The sequence below is a fragment of the Mytilus edulis genome, chromosome 14 (assembly GCF_963676685.1).
Source record: "Mytilus edulis chromosome 14, xbMytEdul2.2, whole genome shotgun sequence".
Lineage (NCBI taxonomy): Eukaryota > Metazoa > Mollusca > Bivalvia > Mytilida > Mytilidae > Mytilus > Mytilus edulis.
In genome coordinates this window covers 7,026,567-7,046,148 of record NC_092357.1, presented here as the reverse complement: position 1 = coordinate 7,046,148, position 19,582 = coordinate 7,026,567, and the positions used below count along the sequence as shown (strand labels likewise).

Below are 19,582 nucleotides of genomic sequence, written 5' to 3'. Positions count from 1 at the left end.
GCGATAGCGGTACCTTTTTGGCCACTATTTATGTGTTGCGTATAAATATGAATTGTAACACTTAATTGTGACTGAACAGGTAAAACAAATGCTCTCAAGAAACAGAAAAAGAAAACTACTTGGAACGGCACCAGGCTATGTGATGTATTGGTATTGTATGAATAAAACCTCGGATTGGAACACCATGGACGATGTGTTAGTTGTACTGCATATATCAATTATAGATAACGCATTTTTTTTTATGTCTGTCGGCTTTTTCATGCATTTTCCGTTCACATTTTCACAACAAAAAAGGCTAAACTAACTTTGTGAAAGTTATAATCAATGTCAAGTGTTTCATTCGCCAAAAATCTCGTGCGTTTCTGCGATAAAAATCACGTGCAATTTTGTGAATGAAAGGGGAAAGTAGATCCTTACGCGTTGCATTCGCGCATGTCATTTGCGTACTAACCCAATATTTTTTATATCACGGCCAGTCCACTGATACTGACATTATCAACGAGCACACATCAAAGGAAAAATGTACAAATTACCGATAAAGGAACATAACAGTGGACTACCATCAGGCATATTATGATAACTATAGCCATGTTGCAATTGGGGCATCACATAATTTGATTTCAACCAAAATTGTTTGATAAATAGTGGGACAATGAAAGTTAATTGCCTCATGACTCAAGTGACATTCTGTGAACAATCTTGACATATATTTAACTGGTTTAAATAAAGGAAATTAAAGGAGTTAAATGTTCAGTATGAGACAAGCATGACAAGTGAAGTTTATATATCACTTCAGACAGATCAGTGTTATACATGTATATCATAGGTCCTCAGTACCTGCAGCTGAATATAAAAAAAAACTATTTATTTATTGAAGTCTTGTAAATAACAACATATTACTTTGTCTGAGGATGTTTGCTTCGTCTGTATTTGAGTTTTTGCCAGATATTCAGATTCCATCATTTTTTTCCATGATATTCCAAAATAAAAAAATTCCTGATAAACCTAACTCTACTTTTCTTTTCATAATACCACTGGACATTAAGCAACCAACAATCAATCAATATTTTCATAATTTTTATTTTAGATGGATATATAGATATAAACTAAATCTATCTAAAAATACTAACTTTAGTTCTCTTTTAAACATCTGAAGTAAATCAGAGAAAAGGGAGGATCCAGGATTTTTAAAAGGAGGCATCAATATATATTTTTTTACAGAGATCATGCAAAGTTGTAGTGCATTTGGTAAATTTCTTTCGAAAGAAAGCTGTGTTTTTATCAACCAATTTTCTCTCCTTTGGCACGCCACTTTTACATTCACACCACACGAAACCCAAACAATAATAAAAGCACAGGAATCGGAACTTCTATCAAAACTTCTGATTCCTGTGATACAAGTCAATATGGGAAAGGTCTACATTTTATAAGGCTAATATATTAAGGGTGGGGTAACAGAACCATAGCGGCAAACTCTATCAATTAAGTTTTGAAGCCCCACAAGCATGCCCCCCCAACTCCACTGCAAGGATTTCCTAGTACTACTGTCAACATGCCTAAATAGGAAATAGGTTGTGACTGTGAGATAAAATAAATACCTGTTACAATGTATTACTTGATTGACTTCAAGAGTACCTGCATGGCTTTAGTTTAGGACAGATCTGGTTAGCTACCTTGTGATTTTTCTAAAGGGTAAGGAATAATTCTCACATTGACAGAAACAAGTGCCTGTGGTCTGTGGTAATTTTCTTTCAAAAGTTGGATATTTTAGTGATCATTATTGAAATCATACCACCCAGATACGTATGAATGTTATCGTGACAGTAAAATTTTAATGGAAAAAGAACACAACTCACAAACCATAATCTGAATATGATTTCAATTCAAGAAATTTAAAAATTTGGTTTGATGACAGGTTTTTCCAATTTTCGGGCTGTCAAGTTTTACATGAAGACTGCATTTGTTAGATGGGAATGGTATATTATAATTTACTACTGTACATATGCCTCCAGAACGGGTTTGTGAAAAATATACCTGATATATATAACTCCAAGAGTTTCTGCTGTATTACTCTCCGTTGCCAGTACTGTGGTGTCAATATTGGTGTCGTTTGGCACAGACGCTCGTTTCCGTGAACCGTACGGGATATTTATCTGAGATACGAAGCACATCTGTTTCTTAAAAACTGACAGTCTGTGTACTGTACGATAACGGAACTTTAGCAGTAAAAAAACCCGTCTCTGGTCTGCTATACTAACCCATGTGACTTTAATAATTTGCAGTGCAGGCAAATTCGATAAAATTACCGGTTTTTTTCTCTGATTTTTTGAGAAATAGCACCTCACTTAAAACAAACTAGATAAGACACAAGTCAAGTCGATTTACGAACTATTTTCCATATTCAGTGTTGGATCCATGAGTTTTTAGAAAAAAAAAAGTGGTTTTGTATGGGGTGGGGGGTGCATTGACTGCCTAAGGTTAAGACTGGATAAACAATTATTTGTCTTCATATTTAATTTACATTGTCAGCTGAAGCATGTGGAGTTTAGAGAAATATATAGAATTTATTTTATCTAATTGATGATATCATGTAGGTCAGCTTTAAACAGCTATCTTTTATTTTATGTTTAGCCTAAACATTTATGACATTACTACAAACTTTTAAGCTACATGTAAAACTTATTTAAAGTTATATTTCTATTGTGTAATACATTTTATTAACCATTATAAAAATGTAAGATTTTTTCCATCAATTGAATAATTTGATATGTTTTAGGGATACAACAAGTCTGCAGGTCCCGAAATAATGAACAAAGAAAATTATTGAGGATCTCATTGGGGCAAAAAACAATACTTTTTTAATACTTTGTACAAATTACTCTTTTTTTGACCAATATAACTTTTCTTATGTTTGTAGGGAAAATTGGCGGAGTGAAACATCTTCTCGGAATAAAAAGAGGGAATAAGGGTATGAAGCAGTAAATCATTATAACAACAAGACTGTGAAAAGAATATATCAGAATATGAAATGAGTTTATTTCAGTTAAAAAGACTTGCGACAGAATGTACTTCTTGTAATTTTATTGAAGACCAGACCATTGTCAACTTTAAGTAAAGGAAGATAATAAAGATAGAACAGGAAATGAAGGAAAAGACTCAATCATTAAAGAGCACAACAAAACATAATTCAGAAAAACTCTTGTGAATATTATTATACAGTAAACAACATACAATAACATACAATTTCATTTTTTGCAATTGCTGAATTTTTATGTTGTACTTTCAAAACTATGGTTACAGTACAGTAGTCTGTTTTTCTATTAAATATTAATAATACTTCAGAATTTTTTAAAACTTTTGCTTCAAATGAGTGCAACACTAGTGATAATAACTGTACATTTAAGTCTTGCTTGAACTGAAAGTTAAAGTACATGTACATGTAGATTACTACTTTTTCTTGTGACAGCATTATTTGAAGGTAAACTTTAAATGATTGGTGCATTACCTTATATATTCACTTGATACAAAACATCCAACATGGCCAATGCAAAAACAACTTGCACTTACATATATATGTAATCCATGTGATATTGATATAGATTTATATCACTATCATGTGAAGAAATAGACGTGAAAATAACACAACTTTTATACGTTGAAATAACATTAAAAAATTACATGGGAAATTAATACAATATTTACACGTTAAAATCACGTTAAAAAATGTACATGTGAAATTAACATAATATTTACATGTTAAAATCACGTGTATGTTTTTACATGTGATAATAATGTTATGTTGAAACGTGAATATCACGTGAGCAGATTTAAACGTGGTTATCACGTGAGAATATTATGTTTGTAAAATACACGATATATAAACGTTTAACCAGTGTGATACACACGTGGTACAAACATGGTTCTCACGTGATGAGCACAAACGTGAATCACACGTTGGAAAAAAATGCATGTGTACAGCATCAAACCAATCGTCAAATGCATCGAACTTTTACTGGTAAAGTATGGTTAGATTCGCAAAAAACAAGATGTGACGATAGATATGTCATTATCACCCGTGTAACTGTATCGTATGCTTTAAATCTTGTTCAGACAATCATGTCTTACAGACAAAACAGCTCCTACATTTAAGAACGTGTAGGCCGTCAAGGTGTTACTACATAATGCATAACTTCCTCAAGGCAACATTCATGACGTAAATGTCCATATTCAGAAATTTGTTTTCGTGTTTTTCAATTTACACGTTTTCTTGTTTGTACAGTAGCTTATCCAATCGAAATAGACAAACTGGGTAACATAGATAGGAATAATAAGGGTGTTAAATTTCAATTAATATGTGAAATGTCAAATAACAGTCAGTCATTATAAAAGGCAAATCTTTCATTCAATTTTTCAATTACACATTTTCATTCTATAGATTGAGAAGACTTAAGACTGCAACATCACAAAAGTTCAAAATGTCAGTAGTTTTACCAGCCACCAACACGTTAGGACAGCAGAACATATCAAGTCTTTTTACGTTGAGTGTTTTATCCATAAACGATGGCGAATCTTCGAGTAATGATTGGATGGGGAGATCACGAAAAACAAACACACATTTTGACATTATTAGAATTATTTACAATTATAGTGTTTTCATACACGAGCGATATTAAACTATTTCCGTTGAATAAGACATCATATATCTGCAAATACTTATCGGCTACTTATACATGTTATATCTGGCTAATACTTATCGGCTACTAATAACTGGCAAATACTTATCGGCTACTTATAACTGGCTAATCAGAGGTAACCCTTGCGTTTATTGAGAACCAGGAACAGGCTAACAATCATAAAATAGAAAACAACCAACGACAACAGATTGATAGAATTTCCCGAGAGGTGAAGTAGCCGATTGTTCATTCGATATACACACTAATGATATTGAAACAATATAGGAACTCCTTTGCATCAATTAAGAAGTTTTGCAACTTGGACGTGAGAGCATGTTTCAATCATAACTCTTCTATCCGGGTTCTGTAAAAGAAATCTTCGAAACAAAAAAGTTGCAGAGTGCAATGTCACAGGTCCTGACGGATAAAATATAAACTGAAATGATTTGCTTATTATGTCATTTATTAATCATGAGTATATTGAAATAAATTTTGACAACTTTTTATTTGTCCTGTGTTTCTTATGAGTTTATCGTTATAAAAAAAGTTTACAATTCACGAACGCTAACAGCCGCATTGACCTTTGCCAGTTAAGCTCTGATAAACTTCTGCTCTTAATCCATAATTTTGAATTAATCTACAATTATATCTTTGCATTTGGTTGCATTCATTTTTTTAAGTGAAGATTATAAATTTAAACGAAAGTAATTTACCCAAATATACAAATAGACGATTTACAACGAAATTATAGAAGTGACGATAATTCATTAACTGTAAACCAACTTATTTTCGCGAGCGATTAATTTTCGCGACTTTTGCGAGTGGAAAAATAACGCAAATATAAATCGTCGCAAATATGTAAAACTTGGAGCTTTCAATATTAAGCTACGGCATTTAAATGAAAAAATCGCGAAATTAAATAGCCGCGAAGTTGACCAGTAAGGGTAGAACGCGAAATAAAGTATCCGCGAAAATAAGTTGGTTTACAGTAATTTATTAGCTCGAAACACGATCGTTGATATATTAAGGGGTTTCTGTGCTTAGTCTTGAGTTTGATTGGTTTACATATCAGCGGTAATGTAAATACCAACCAATATGCACACATATCATGCATAAACTGAAATCATTAAATCATGTTATGTTTAATTCCACATCAGATATCTACTAATAATTTAATTTTGAATGTAACGCGTCTTCGTCTTCTGATTGGCTCGCGTCGTTTTGTTTATGAGTTCATAGACATAATTGTGTCATGTGACCGTGACGTCATCGAGTTTTTTTCATGGTTTACTGCGGTTTTAAATGGAATTGATAATTAAATTATAAGAAATGATTATAATAGTTTTTCTGTCTATTCAAAAAAACATAAAAAAAATGAGGTGCACACTTTTAAATAAGTCATACAAAATGAAGGATTGAGTTTATCTGCATATCGTTTAAAATCATTAGAAAAACAGATTACGCCATAAAATATAAGGCAAAACGATATTTATCTACTCTCGAAATTCACATTTCGGATATACACAATTAAACTATCTCGAAATAATAAATGTCGTATTACACTCGATTTAGTGAAAGCTATATACATCTATTTTTTTATATATATACATCATATATACACAAGGTAAGTGTTCTATATAGGGCAACAAAAAATAACAAATGTAAAACTAACTGTCTAATCTATATTAAAAACCAGAAACAAGAAGCACTTAAACAAACGACAACTACTAAACATAAGCAAGCTGACAGGTGAAAACAATTGCAGGGGGATTAAACATTTTAATGATACAATACCTTCTACCTTCTATGTATAGTTATTTTCTACATATATGCAGCCCTGATAATAGAAACTTTTCATTTCCGCCATAAAATAACATGATTATAATGGTAAAAAAACCTACGAATAAAACTTTAAAGCTTATAAGATTATTCTCTGTTTATGGTTTTGTCCGTGTTGATCATTCTTTAGTTTTCATGCTGTGTTTGTTTATACTTTTTTGTTGTATTTGCTCATTTTTCGTTGTTGTTTCTAATTGGCTCTGTCAGGGTACTTTTGAATAATGAATTTGTATATCTCCTATGTGTTTTTTGTCTTCATTTTTTTATTGTCTTCTTTATTGAATATTCAATTCTGTATTAACACATTCCATCAAATATATAGCTTCTCATTGACTGCTGTATTTGACATTAAGTTGAATGCATTTATGTTTACAAACTGTAAAATAAAATTAGATTTAATTGAGCGCTGTGTGGCCAGTATAACACATGAAACATTAACTTAATCTGCAACCGATATGTCATTCAACTTTTATAGTAAACCTCAAGTTTTTGGTGGGGTTCGTGTTGCTTTATCTTTAATTGTCTTTCTTACGTTTTGTTATCTTTTGTTGTCTCTCTGGGTTTTTTTTATCTTCTAGCCATGGAGTTGTCAATTTTTTTTCCATCCATGAGCTTGACTGTCCCTCTTGTATATTTTGCCCTTCATTATAGTTAACCTGCAAGAAAATCGGAAAGTAACACGCGACTCCTTTTCATCTTACTAGAAGTGTTTATTCAGCTGAAGAGGATCTTCCGTAATACTTTCAATCTGTTTAATCGGATAAGTGGATTCTAAAAAACTCTAAAGAACCTGTAGATATTTTTAAATCCTGATCGTTATCTGAAATAAGTTATATCAAAACTTTTGATTGTTCAACCCTGTACCATACGCATGATGAATTGAAAATCGTCAAAGACAAATAATTCACAATGATTATTAACGCTATTAATATATTTCTAAGTGTTTTGGGAAACCAAACAGCATGTAAAACATGCTTGAGTTCTTGTTGGCAGCGTTTTTATTGCATTTTGCGGTAGACTTTAGACACTTGTAAAAAACAAGAAAAGCAAAGAGGCAAGACCATTTAATTAACATTCAGATAGTTAATGATGTTCTTTCCTCAAACAATTCAAACTATTTTAATTGAGTTCCATTAATGTATCCTCGAAAACTAGAAATTGCGGAAATCAGTTACAACTTCCACGATGCATGCATTGTATTTAGTGGATTTGTAGCCTTAGGTTGGGTTCTGTTTTTTTTTTTTTGGCGGTTGTGTCTTTGACACATTGACCGTTTTATTCTAAATTTTATTGATTGTATTCAGTAAAATAAAAGAGCACACATGAAAACAAAGACACATTAGTTTTAACTTTTTATTAGTATTTTGCACAACATTTTCGAATTTCTGTGTACGTTATCAAAATGGAGTTTAATAAAAATATGGTCTTGCCTCTTTGCTCTTCTTGTGTTTTACAAGTGTCTAAAGGAGCTCCGATTCATATGAGAGCTAGAAGAGGTCGTTAAAAACAACTGTAGAAAAGGCGCACAGTTCGTGCATGTCGTTTCTATTGGAATGCCGACAGCATGCTGAAAAAAGTCGACCGGAAAAATCAATAAAAACAATGCCAATAAGAACTCAAGCATGTTTTACATGATGTTAAAACATGCTGTTTAGTATCCAAAAACACTTAGAAATATATATTAATAGCGTTGATAATCATTGTGAATTATTTTTCTTTGACGATTTTTCAATTCATCATGCGTATGGTACAGGGTTGAAGAATCAAAAGTTTTGATAGAACTTATTTCAGATAACGACCAGGATTTAAAAATATCTACAGGTTCTTTAGTTTTTACGAATCCACTGATCCGATTAAACAGTTTGAAAGTAGTACTGAAGATCCTCTTTAGCTGAATAAACACTTTTAGTAAGATGAAAAGGAGTCGCGTGTTACTTTCCGATATTCTTTCAGGTTAACTATAATGAGGGGCAAAATATTCCAGAGGGACAGTGAAGCTCATGGCTGGAAAAAGCTGACAACTCCATGGCTAGAAAATTAAAAACAAAAACAGACTGACAACAAAAGTACACAAGACGCAAGATAGGCAACTAAAGATAAAGCAACACGAACCCCACCAAAAACTTAGGGTTTACTATAAAAGTTGAATTACACTAAGGCAATTTCTGACGTCAACATTACTTATAACCTATCGGTTGCGGATTAAAATATTGTTTCATGAGTTATACTGGCCACACAGCGCTCAATTAAATCTAATTTCTTTTACAGTTTGTTATGATTAATGCGTTCAACTTAATGTCAAATACAGCAGTCAATGAGAAGCTATATATTTGATGAAATGTGTTAATACAGAATTGAATATTCAATTAAGAAAACAATAACAAATAAATAGACAAACAAACACATAGGAGATATTCAAATTCAAAATTTAAAAGTACCCTGAAAAACCCAATGAGAAACAACAACGAAAAATGAGCAAATACAACAAAAAAGTATAAACAAACACAACATGAAAACTAAAGAATGATCAACACGAACAAATAAAGGCAACAGTAGTATACCGATGTTCAAAACTCATAAATCAATAGAAAAAAAAACAAAACCGGGTTACAAACCAAAACCGAGGGAAACGCATTAAATATAAGAGAATGACGACGCAACTTTAAAATGTAACACACAGAGAAACGAACTAAGCATTAGACAAAATCCTATGAGAATAACAAATATAACATTATAACAAAACCATAAACACAGAATAGTCTTAGTAGCTTTAAAGTTTTTATTCGCAGTTTTGTTTACCATTATAATCATGTTATTTTATGGCAGAAATGAAAGATTTCTATTATCAGGGCTGCATATATGTAGGAAATCGCTATACATATTATCAATAGATAACGCCTGTGTGTCATATCATTTTGTTTGTTAAGGAAACAGGAAGTTGGATGTTTTCCAAATGTATCTACCAAACATTATATAAACCTTCAAATGCATAAACAAAAATATACTGATTGATTAAATTTTCTGGTGACAAAATAGATGAAGCAAATTCTTATTGAAACAAAAAGATTTTATGATTAATTCTCTGTTTAAAGTCTTAGTGGCTATTTGTTTGTTGGAGTTTTTGCCTCGGTCACTTGATACAATATAAAATGGAATGCACAGACTATATTTCCCCTATCATAGAATACTGTTTTTGATTGAGTTAAGCCATTCCAATTGATATTTTATAGTGTGTCTTTCTATGTTATGATATTACACAACTGTTTCAGATAAAGTAGAAGGTATTGTACCATTAAAATGTTTAAACCCTCTGCAATTGTTTTCACCTGTCAGGTCACTAATGTTTAGTAGTTGTCGTTGTTTAAGTGTTACTTGTTTCTCGTTTTTTATACAGATTAGACAGTTAGTTTTACATTAGTAATTTTTTGTTGTCCTATATAGAACTCATACATTAAAAAAGTTTTGAACTAAGGTAACAGTTGTGTATATATAGTGTATATATATATATATAAACATGTGTATAGCTTTCACTAAATCGAGTGTAATACGACATTTATTATTTCGAGATAGTTGAATTGTAATATCCGAAATGTGAATTTCGAGAGTGAATAAATATCGTTTTGCATTAGATTTTATGGTGTGATCTGTTTTTCTAATGATTTTAAACGATATGCAAATAAACTTAATCCTTCTTTTCGTATGACTTGCCAAACGATGTGTTTTTTTTTTATTTGACGTCATCAGGCAAGGTCGCCATTGTATGACGTCAAAATAGGAAATTCATAGGAAAATGACTATGAAGAAATAACATAAAAAATGTGGTGCACACTGAATAACCCGCATAGCGGCTTATTTTAAAGTGTGCACCACATTTTTTGTTATGTTTTTTCGAATAGACAGAAAAAATATCATAATCATTTCTTATAATTTAATTATAAATTCCATTTTAAAACGCAGTAAACCATGAAAAAAAGTCGATGACGTCACGATCACAAAACAAAACAACGTGAGCCAATCAGAAGACGCGTTACATCATTAGTAGAAATTTGATGCGGAATTAAACATAACGTGATTTAATGATTTCAGTTTATGCATGATACATGTACAGATGGGTGCGGTCCTAACCTTGACAAAAGTTAACTTAGAGTTAACTTGTTGACTGCTTTCTAAGTTAACTTGAGAATTTTTAAGCAGTCAAGCAAGTTAACTTCGTCGTTGGTGGACCAGACCTACGGTCTGCTTTTTTAGGACTGCTGCAGACCTATCGACAAGTCTGCTCCAGACCAGACCTGTGGACAAGTCTGCTTTTGACCAGTCCTGAGGACAGGTCTGCCCCAGACCAGACCTGTGGACAAGTCTGCTTTTGACCAGTCCTAAGGACAGGTCTGCCTCAGACCAGACCTGTGGACAGGTCTGCTCCTGACCAGACCTGAGGACAGGTCTGCTTTTGACCAGACCTGTGGACAAGTCTGCTATTGACCAGACCTGAGGACAGGTCTGCTTATGACAGATTATCGTTATAAGAGTTTTCATATCAGACTTGAGCTTTCATTAAAATATGTAAACAACATTCGCATTGTTTTTCCACAGATATCATTTATTATTTACTCGCTAGACTCTACTAGATAGTATACAAATGCTCTCTTTTATTTGATATACATGTATTTTTATATAAATAAAAAATGGCTATACGATCACACAGAGTTTTTTTTATTAGAAGGCGGATAGAAAGGTTATCCAACGCATCGGAACAATATTCTTATATCACGGGATATCGGCAACATTGTCTACGTTACTTCGTTCCCCGTTGTTTACCTGTCCCTTCCTAAATTTTACTTTATGCATAAATTTATACTTGCATGGATATTTCATTGATATTCAACTTGTTTGCATTGGATTTACTATTCTATTTCCCGCAGAATATTCTAACAGAAATTGTACAGTGTCCGTAAGCATACGATGTGGTAAAACTATCAACAATCTCGTCAAATTCGTCAGATTTATCGAGAGATTTGTCATTGCCGATATTTATATGGGACGTCCCAAAATTATACTCAATGCGCACTTTAATGAAATAGTTGCCACTTGACGTTTAACTATAACAAAATCAATCAACCGACATAATAGATTCCAAGAAGAGAACCTCGTATACTTTTTTTTATTATTAAATCATTGTAAATAGTACAAATGAATTCAGACATGTCAGTGTTGGTACTTTGATGATGTGACATAATAGTTTTGTTTTACACCATCATGAACTCCTATATATGATGTGACTGTTATTATAAATAAAGAGATGAAATTCTGACATTCTCAATTTATTCAGAATATTTTTTGCATTAATGGTTTTCCAATATTATTGATTACATGTACATTTACGGTCCTACTAAAATGTGAACAGGAGCGCCAGGAGAAGACATTAAGGCGCTCGGTACAATGGTATGCGGGTATATAGATTTGCGAATAAAAGTGCACATATGATCAGTTTTGGTCAAATAGTTTTGTTTTCCAAGTCAGCATGAGGTATTAAAACTACTGAAATTTTGTTACGTATCAATATTTTGAATAAAAGGAGGACACGCTGGTATCCTAAATTTATGCGAACAAAATTTGTTGTTATTAAATTGCAATATTGCTGTCCATTGTCATGATTATATTATACAATGATTCCTGACATAAAAAATATGGCTGATTAATACTATGCGGGTACGTCATGGTGTATATAGATTTACAAATTAAAGTGCACATATGGTCAGTTTTGGTAATGCGGTCAAATAATTTTGTTGTACAAGTCAGCTGGAGGTATCAAAACTACTGAAATTTTGTTACGTATCAATATTTTGAATAAAATGAGGACATGCTGGTATCCTAAATTTATGTGAACAAAAATTTGTTGTTATTATATTGCAATATTGCTGTCCATTGTCATGATTGTATTATACATTGAATCCTGACATCAAAAATGTGGCTGATTTACTATGCGGGTATATAGATTTACAAATTAAAGTGCACATATGGTCAGTTTTGGTGGATGCGGTCAAATAATTTTGTTGTACAAGTCAACTGGAGGTATCAAAACTACTGAAATTTTGTTACGTATCAGTATTTTAAGTAAAAAGAGGACATGCTGGTACCCTTAATTTAGGCGAACAAAAATTTGTTGTTATTATATTGCAATATTGCTGTCCATTGTCATGATTGTATTATACATTGAATCCTGACATTAAAAATAAGGCTGATTTTCTATGCTGGTATATAGATTTACAATTTAAAGTTCACATATGGTCAGTTTTGGTAATGTGGTCAAATAATTTTGTTGTACAAGTCAGCTGGAGGTATCAAAACTACTGAAATTTTGTTACGTATCAATATTTTGAATAAAATGAGGACATGCTGGTATCCTAAATTTATGCGAACCAAAAATTTTTGTTATTATATTGCAATTTTGCTGTCCATTGTCATGATTGTATTATACATTGAATCCTGACATAAAAAATATGGCTGATTAACTATGCGGGTATATAGATTTACAAATTAAAGTGCACATATGGTCAGTTTTGGTGGATGCGGTCAAATAATTTTGTTGTACAAGTCAACTGGAGGTATCAAAACTACTGAAATTTTGTTACGTATCAATATTTTGAATAAAATGAGGACATGCTGGTATCCTAAATTTATGCGAACAAAAATTTGTTGTTATTATATTGCAATATTGCTGTCCATTGTCATGATTGTATTATACATTGAATCCTGACATAAAAAATATGGCTGATTTACTATGCGGGTATATAGATTTACAAATTAAAGTGCATATATGGTCAGTTTTGGTGGATGCGGTCAAATAATTTTGTTGTACAAGTCAACTGGAGGCATCAAAACTACTGAAATTTTGTTACGTATCAGTATTTTAAGTAAAAAGAGGACATGCTGGCACCCTTAATTTAGGCGAACAAAAATTTGTTGTTATTATATTGCAATATTGCTGTACATTGTCATGATTGTATTATACATTGAATCCTGACATTAAAAATAAGGCTGATTTTCTATGCTGGTATATAGATTTACAATTTAAAGTTCACATATGGTCAGTTTTGGTAATGTGGTCAAATAATTTTGTTGTACAAGTCAGCTGGAGGTATCAAAACTACTGAAATTTTGTTACGTATCAATATTTTGAATAAAATGAGGACATGCTGGTATCCTAAATTTATGCGAACCAAAAATTTTTGTTATTATATTGCAATTTTGCTGTCCATTGTCATGATTGTATTATACATTGAATCCTGACATAAAAAATATGGCTGATTAACTATGCGGGTATATAGATTTACAAATTAAAGTGCACATATGGTCAGTTTTGGTGGATGCGGTCAAATAATTTTGTTGTACAAGTCAACTGGAGGTATCAAAACTACTGAAATTTTGTTACGTATCAATATTTTGAATAAAATGAGGACATGCTGGTATCCTAAATTTATGCGAACAAAAATTTGTTGTTATTATATTGCAATATTGCTGTCCATTGTCATGATTGTATTATACATTGAATCCTGACATAAAAAATATGGCTGATTTACTATGCGGGTATATAGATTTACAAATTAAAGTGCATATATGGTCAGTTTTGGTGGATGCGGTCAAATAATTTTGTTGTACAAGTCAACTGGAGGCATCAAAACTACTGAAATTTTGTTACGTATCAGTATTTTAAGTAAAAAGAGGACATGCTGGCACCCTTAATTTAGGCGAACAAAAATTTGTTGTTATTATATTGCAATATTGCTGTACATTGTCATGATTGTATTATACATTGAATCCTGACATTAAAAATAAGGCTGATTTACTATGCTGGTATATAGATTTACAATTTAAAGTTCACATATGGTCAGTTTTGGTAATGCGGTCAAATAATTTTGTTGTACAAGTCAGCTGGAGGTATCAAAACTACTGAAATTTTGTTACGTATCAATATTTTGAATAAAATGAGGACATGCTGGTATCCTAAATTTATGCGAACCAAAAATTTTTGTTATTATATTGCAATTTTGCTGTCCATTGTCATGATTGTATTATACATTGAATCCTGACATAAAAAATATGGCTGATTAACTATGCGGGTATATAGATTTACAAATTAAAGTGCACATATGGTCAGTTTTGGTGGATGCGGTCAAATAATTTTGTTGTACAAGTCAACTGGAGGTATCAAAACTACTGAAATTTTGTTACGTATCAATATTTTGAATAAAATGAGGACATGCTGGTATCCTAAATTTATGCGAACAAAAATTTGTTGTTATTATATTGCAATATTGCTGTCCATTGTCATGATTGTATTATACATTGAATCCTGACATAAAAAATATGGCTGATTTACTATGCGGGTATATAGATTTACAAATTAAAGTGCATATATGGTCAGTTTTGGTGGATGCGGTCAAATAATTTTGTTGTACAAGTCAACTGGAGGCATCAAAACTACTGAAATTTTGTTACGTATCAGTATTTTAAGTAAAAAGAGGACATGCTGGCACCCTTAATTTAGGCGAACAAAAATTTGTTGTTATTATATTGCAATATTGCTGTACATTGTCATGATTGTATTATACATTGAATCCTGACATTAAAAATAACCCAGCAGGCACACAACGTTGAACCGACGTTGATAATATGTTGAAATATGGTTGTAACGTTGATCAACGTAAAATCAACGTTGTATCAACGTCAATTGTATCAACGTTTAAAACACGTTGTTAAATCAACGTTGATTTGTGGTTAGAATTTTCAACGTTGAACTGCCAACGTTGAATCAACATTGAATTTGAGTTGATGCTTTCAATGCTTTAATTGGTTGAAAATATAACGTTGATAAACGGTTTAGTTAAGGTTGATGACTTTAATTAAGTGTCAACCAAAATTTCAATCAAGATGAGATTGATCGACCAAATTTTATGTATATTCCTTTTTGCTTAATTGATGACTTTTATATTGGTTTAATAATGTTTTTGAATAAATTCAATGATTAATGTTTCATATATAAATTAATCTTTAAATTGCGATAAAATTATTATGTTATAATTACTCGAAACGGATATCTTTTTCTGATTTGCACATGCGTAGAAGACAGGCATTTCGAATTTATTTGCGCCAATTTGGTTTTTACCACATCAGTTGCTCTCAGCAGTGTAAAGTAAGTATACTTTTCATTTATTGTTCGATTTAATGATATATTATTATTTAAGATATACAATCATGACAATAATGAAGCGTTTACCGTAATTATATGAGTATAGGCCTAGCTATTTAAGCAGATCAGATATAATTTACAATTATACACACATGTGTTTGTAATCTCGGGGAACAGCAAGGTTGACCTTAACATATATTTGTACATTGATTGGGTGCGGCAACTTATTATGTTAAGACTTGAAAAGGGAGAGTGTTTTATGAACATTGATTTGGTAATTTAAAGCAAGATACTGGGATGGCGGAGTCATAATATATCATGGAACATCGGTTGAAATTGAAAACAAAATATTTGTCTGGCAAATAATAATATATAATGAATAAAGTTCACCTATGCGATCTCATATACTATTTCTTTTACATGTTTTGTATGTTGATATAATTAAAAGTCAAGGATTTACAACATATGGCATTCTTGACCTTGCAACACATTCAAAACAAACAAATTCTTTTCTCTGGGTCAGAATAGATGTCACTCACAGCATGTATTCCAAGGATTTATCAATGAAGCAATACGGCAGATAAGAAACATGTGTAACCATAACAAATTAATACACAATGATCTGTCCAATTTCAAAGTGGTCTATAAGATAACGTCTAAATAGATGCTTTATCAATGGACCGTATTGAATTACTACAGCACAAAAAAAATCAAGGAAATAAAAGAAATATTCTTTTATTTTAATGTCTAAACTTAATCCATTTGCATGTTAATGAAAATTAAATAAGACGTATCACTAAAGACTGGAATATATTGCAGTTTGAAGAAAAATGTAAACACAGGTTCAAAGTTTAGTAGCCATGCCGAAAGTATCTATTGATGCCGGAAAGATCATGAAAAATTTAGATGTAAAATGACATATATTGATATAGTTAATTATAGTTTACGTGAATAATATTTATTTTGAATTTTATTAAAGTAAATTAAGCATCTTGAGATGACAATCGAAAGCACTTAAAATTATATAAGGACATTATTGTATATGAGGAGGCGTGAGGGTTAAGAACGCGGTGCTTGCGGCGCATTATCTTATATTCATATGAGTGACTGTCAAGATCTCGGTGCTTTTGGTGCATTATTGTTTCTCAAGATGAGTGACTGTCAAGATCTCGGTGCTTGTGTTGCATTATTTTTGTTTCTTAAGATGAGTGACTGTCAAGATATCGGTGCTTGTGGTGCAGTATAATTGTATCTCAAGACAAGTGACTGTCAAGATCTCGGTGCTTGTGTTGCAGTATTGTATCTCAAGATGAGTGACTGCCAAGATCTCGGTGCTTGTGTTGCATTATTGTTTCTCCAGATGAGTGACTGTCAAGATCTCAGTGCTTGTGGTGCATTTTTATTTCTCAAGATGAGTGACTGTCAAGATCTCGGTGCTTGTGGTGCAGTATTGTATCTCAAGACGAGTGACTGTCAAGATCTCGGTACTTGTGGTGCATTAGTGTATCTCAAGATGAGTGACTGTCAAGATCTCGGTGCTTGTGGTGCATTATTGTTTCTCAAGATGAGTGACTGTCAAGATATCGGGGATTATGGTGCAGTATTGTATCTCAAGATGTGGGACTGTCAAAATCTCAATGCTTGTGGTCCCCCTTTAGAGGGAAAAATTGGTTGATTATATAATGAATCACTGAAGCATGACTTGAGCCCTCCCACTCCTTCAGGCAGTCAGTGGACCCCTTATGAAAATTTCAGGATCCGTTACTGATTCCAGAATCATGTTGGATTCTTGAAGACAAACTTCCCGTAATGCTACAATAATAATTATTGGACTCAAAGTTTTTCAACCAATTATTGAAAAAATGTAAGATCACAACAATAGTGATCTCCGAGGAAAATTCCAATCGGAAAGTCCCCTATGAAAGGTTTTGGATGTCCAAATTTTGTAAGCGTGCTTATTTATAAGTTAAGGAGCTAGAGAATTGACAATTTGAAAATGCTGCAATTCAATAAACGTATTTTTTTTGTAGATGATGTCTTACCAAAAAATCCATGTCGTAAAGTACATCTCGGGTAAAAAGAATAAATATGCCTATGGTGTCCAAGCTTGACCGATTGAAAAAATAAGAGGTGAGTATTGAAATATACCATTGTTTTTTCACATAAAAGTGTGTGAAATTTTGTCACAATTTCTTTTAAATGGGCCCTACATCTTTGTCTAATAAAATCTTTAGGTTTGTTTTTATTAAACTGAATAATTTATTATTTACTATCTGAACTCAAGTTTAAAAAAAACCTGTCATGTTAGCTTTTACTTAATATTTAAAGAAATAACTTTATCATTCATATGACACTAGTGTTCTTTATTTGGGCTGCATAATGAAATTAACACAGATATGTTAAAGATAGTACAATATGTTTTTTGTTCAGTTGCAGATGCTGTAGTAACAAGTTTCGAATGTAAAAATTAGAGACCACAATATGGAACAACAGTACAAGATGTTTAGCAGATGGACTATTTTTTTCTTAAATAAAATTAAATATTCAGGTTGTGTTTGTTTGACATTGTAAGAGGCATGTGTGGGTAACTTGTTATTTAACTACTGTGTTATGCCACAAACATATTTTGAGTGTGAACATAAAAGTTATTAGCAAAGCAAGATCATGTCTACTATTAAAAAAAGTGAAGGCAAAATGTATACCAACGAAACTACATACTACATGTACACCAACCACCAACATATAGTTGTGCGACAGTTTTATTACACATAAAATGGCATTGATGGAGATAATAAAGGGTAATAATTTCAGCTGTTAAAAAAGCTCTATTCGACCATTGTTTTACATACTATTCTCCACATTTACCACATTAAAAGTTTACCTGGGCACAAATCCCACCTATTTTCAACATACACTTATAACACTTCAACAAACATTCGACCTGCTTTCAACATACACTGACCACAAAACAACCAACATTCGACCTGATTTCAACATACACTGACCACAGAACAACCAACATTCGACCTGATTTCAACATACACTGACCACAGAACAACCAACATTCGACCTGATTTCAACATACACTGACCACAGAACAACCAACATTCGACCTGATTTCAACATACACTGACCACAGAACAACCAACATTCGACCTAATTTCAACATACACTTATAACACTTCAACCAACATTCGACCTGATTTCAACATACACTGACCACAGAACAACCAGCATTCGACCAGATTTCAACATACAACAACCAAAATTCAACCAGCAATCGACTTGTTTTCAACAAACCTCGACCAAATTTCGACCGAAATTCAACCTATTTTCAACGTTGAAATCTGACGTTGAAACAACGTTATGTTTTCAACGTCATATCAATTTTCAATCCAACACTACTTTTCAACATGGATTCAACGTTGAAATCTGACGTGTATTCAATGTTGATTCAACGTTGTTGTGCCTGCTGGGAAGGCTGATTTACTATGCTGGTATATAGATTTACAATTTAAAGTTCACATATGGTCAGTTTTGGTAATGCGGTCAAATAATTTTGTTGTACAAGTCAGCTGGAGGTACCAAAACTACTGAAATTTTGTTACGTATCAATATTTTGAATAAAATGAGGACATGCTGGTATCCTAAATTTATGCGAACCAAAATTTTTTGTTATTATATTGCAATTTTGCTGTCCATTGTCAGGATTGTATTATACATTGAATCCTGACATAAAAAATATTGCTGATTTACTATGCGGGTATATAGATTTACAAATTAAAGTGCATATATGGTCAGTTTTGGTGGATGCGGTCAAATAATTTTGTTGTACAAGTCAACTGGAGGCATCAAAACTACTGAAATTTTGTTACGTATCAGT

At 32.1% G+C, this 19,582-nt stretch overlaps 1 long non-coding RNA gene across 1 annotated transcript; it reads left to right on the top strand.

Annotated features, from left to right (window-relative positions):
- The first annotated feature begins 17,713 nt into the window (after positions 1–17,713).
- LOC139503819 (uncharacterized) lies at positions 17,714–18,246 on the top strand. Its single transcript, XR_011659199.1, has 2 exons — positions 17,714–17,829; positions 18,136–18,246. It is a non-coding gene; the product is annotated as an uncharacterized lncRNA (long non-coding RNA).
- The last annotated feature ends 1,336 nt before the right edge of the window (positions 18,247–19,582 follow it).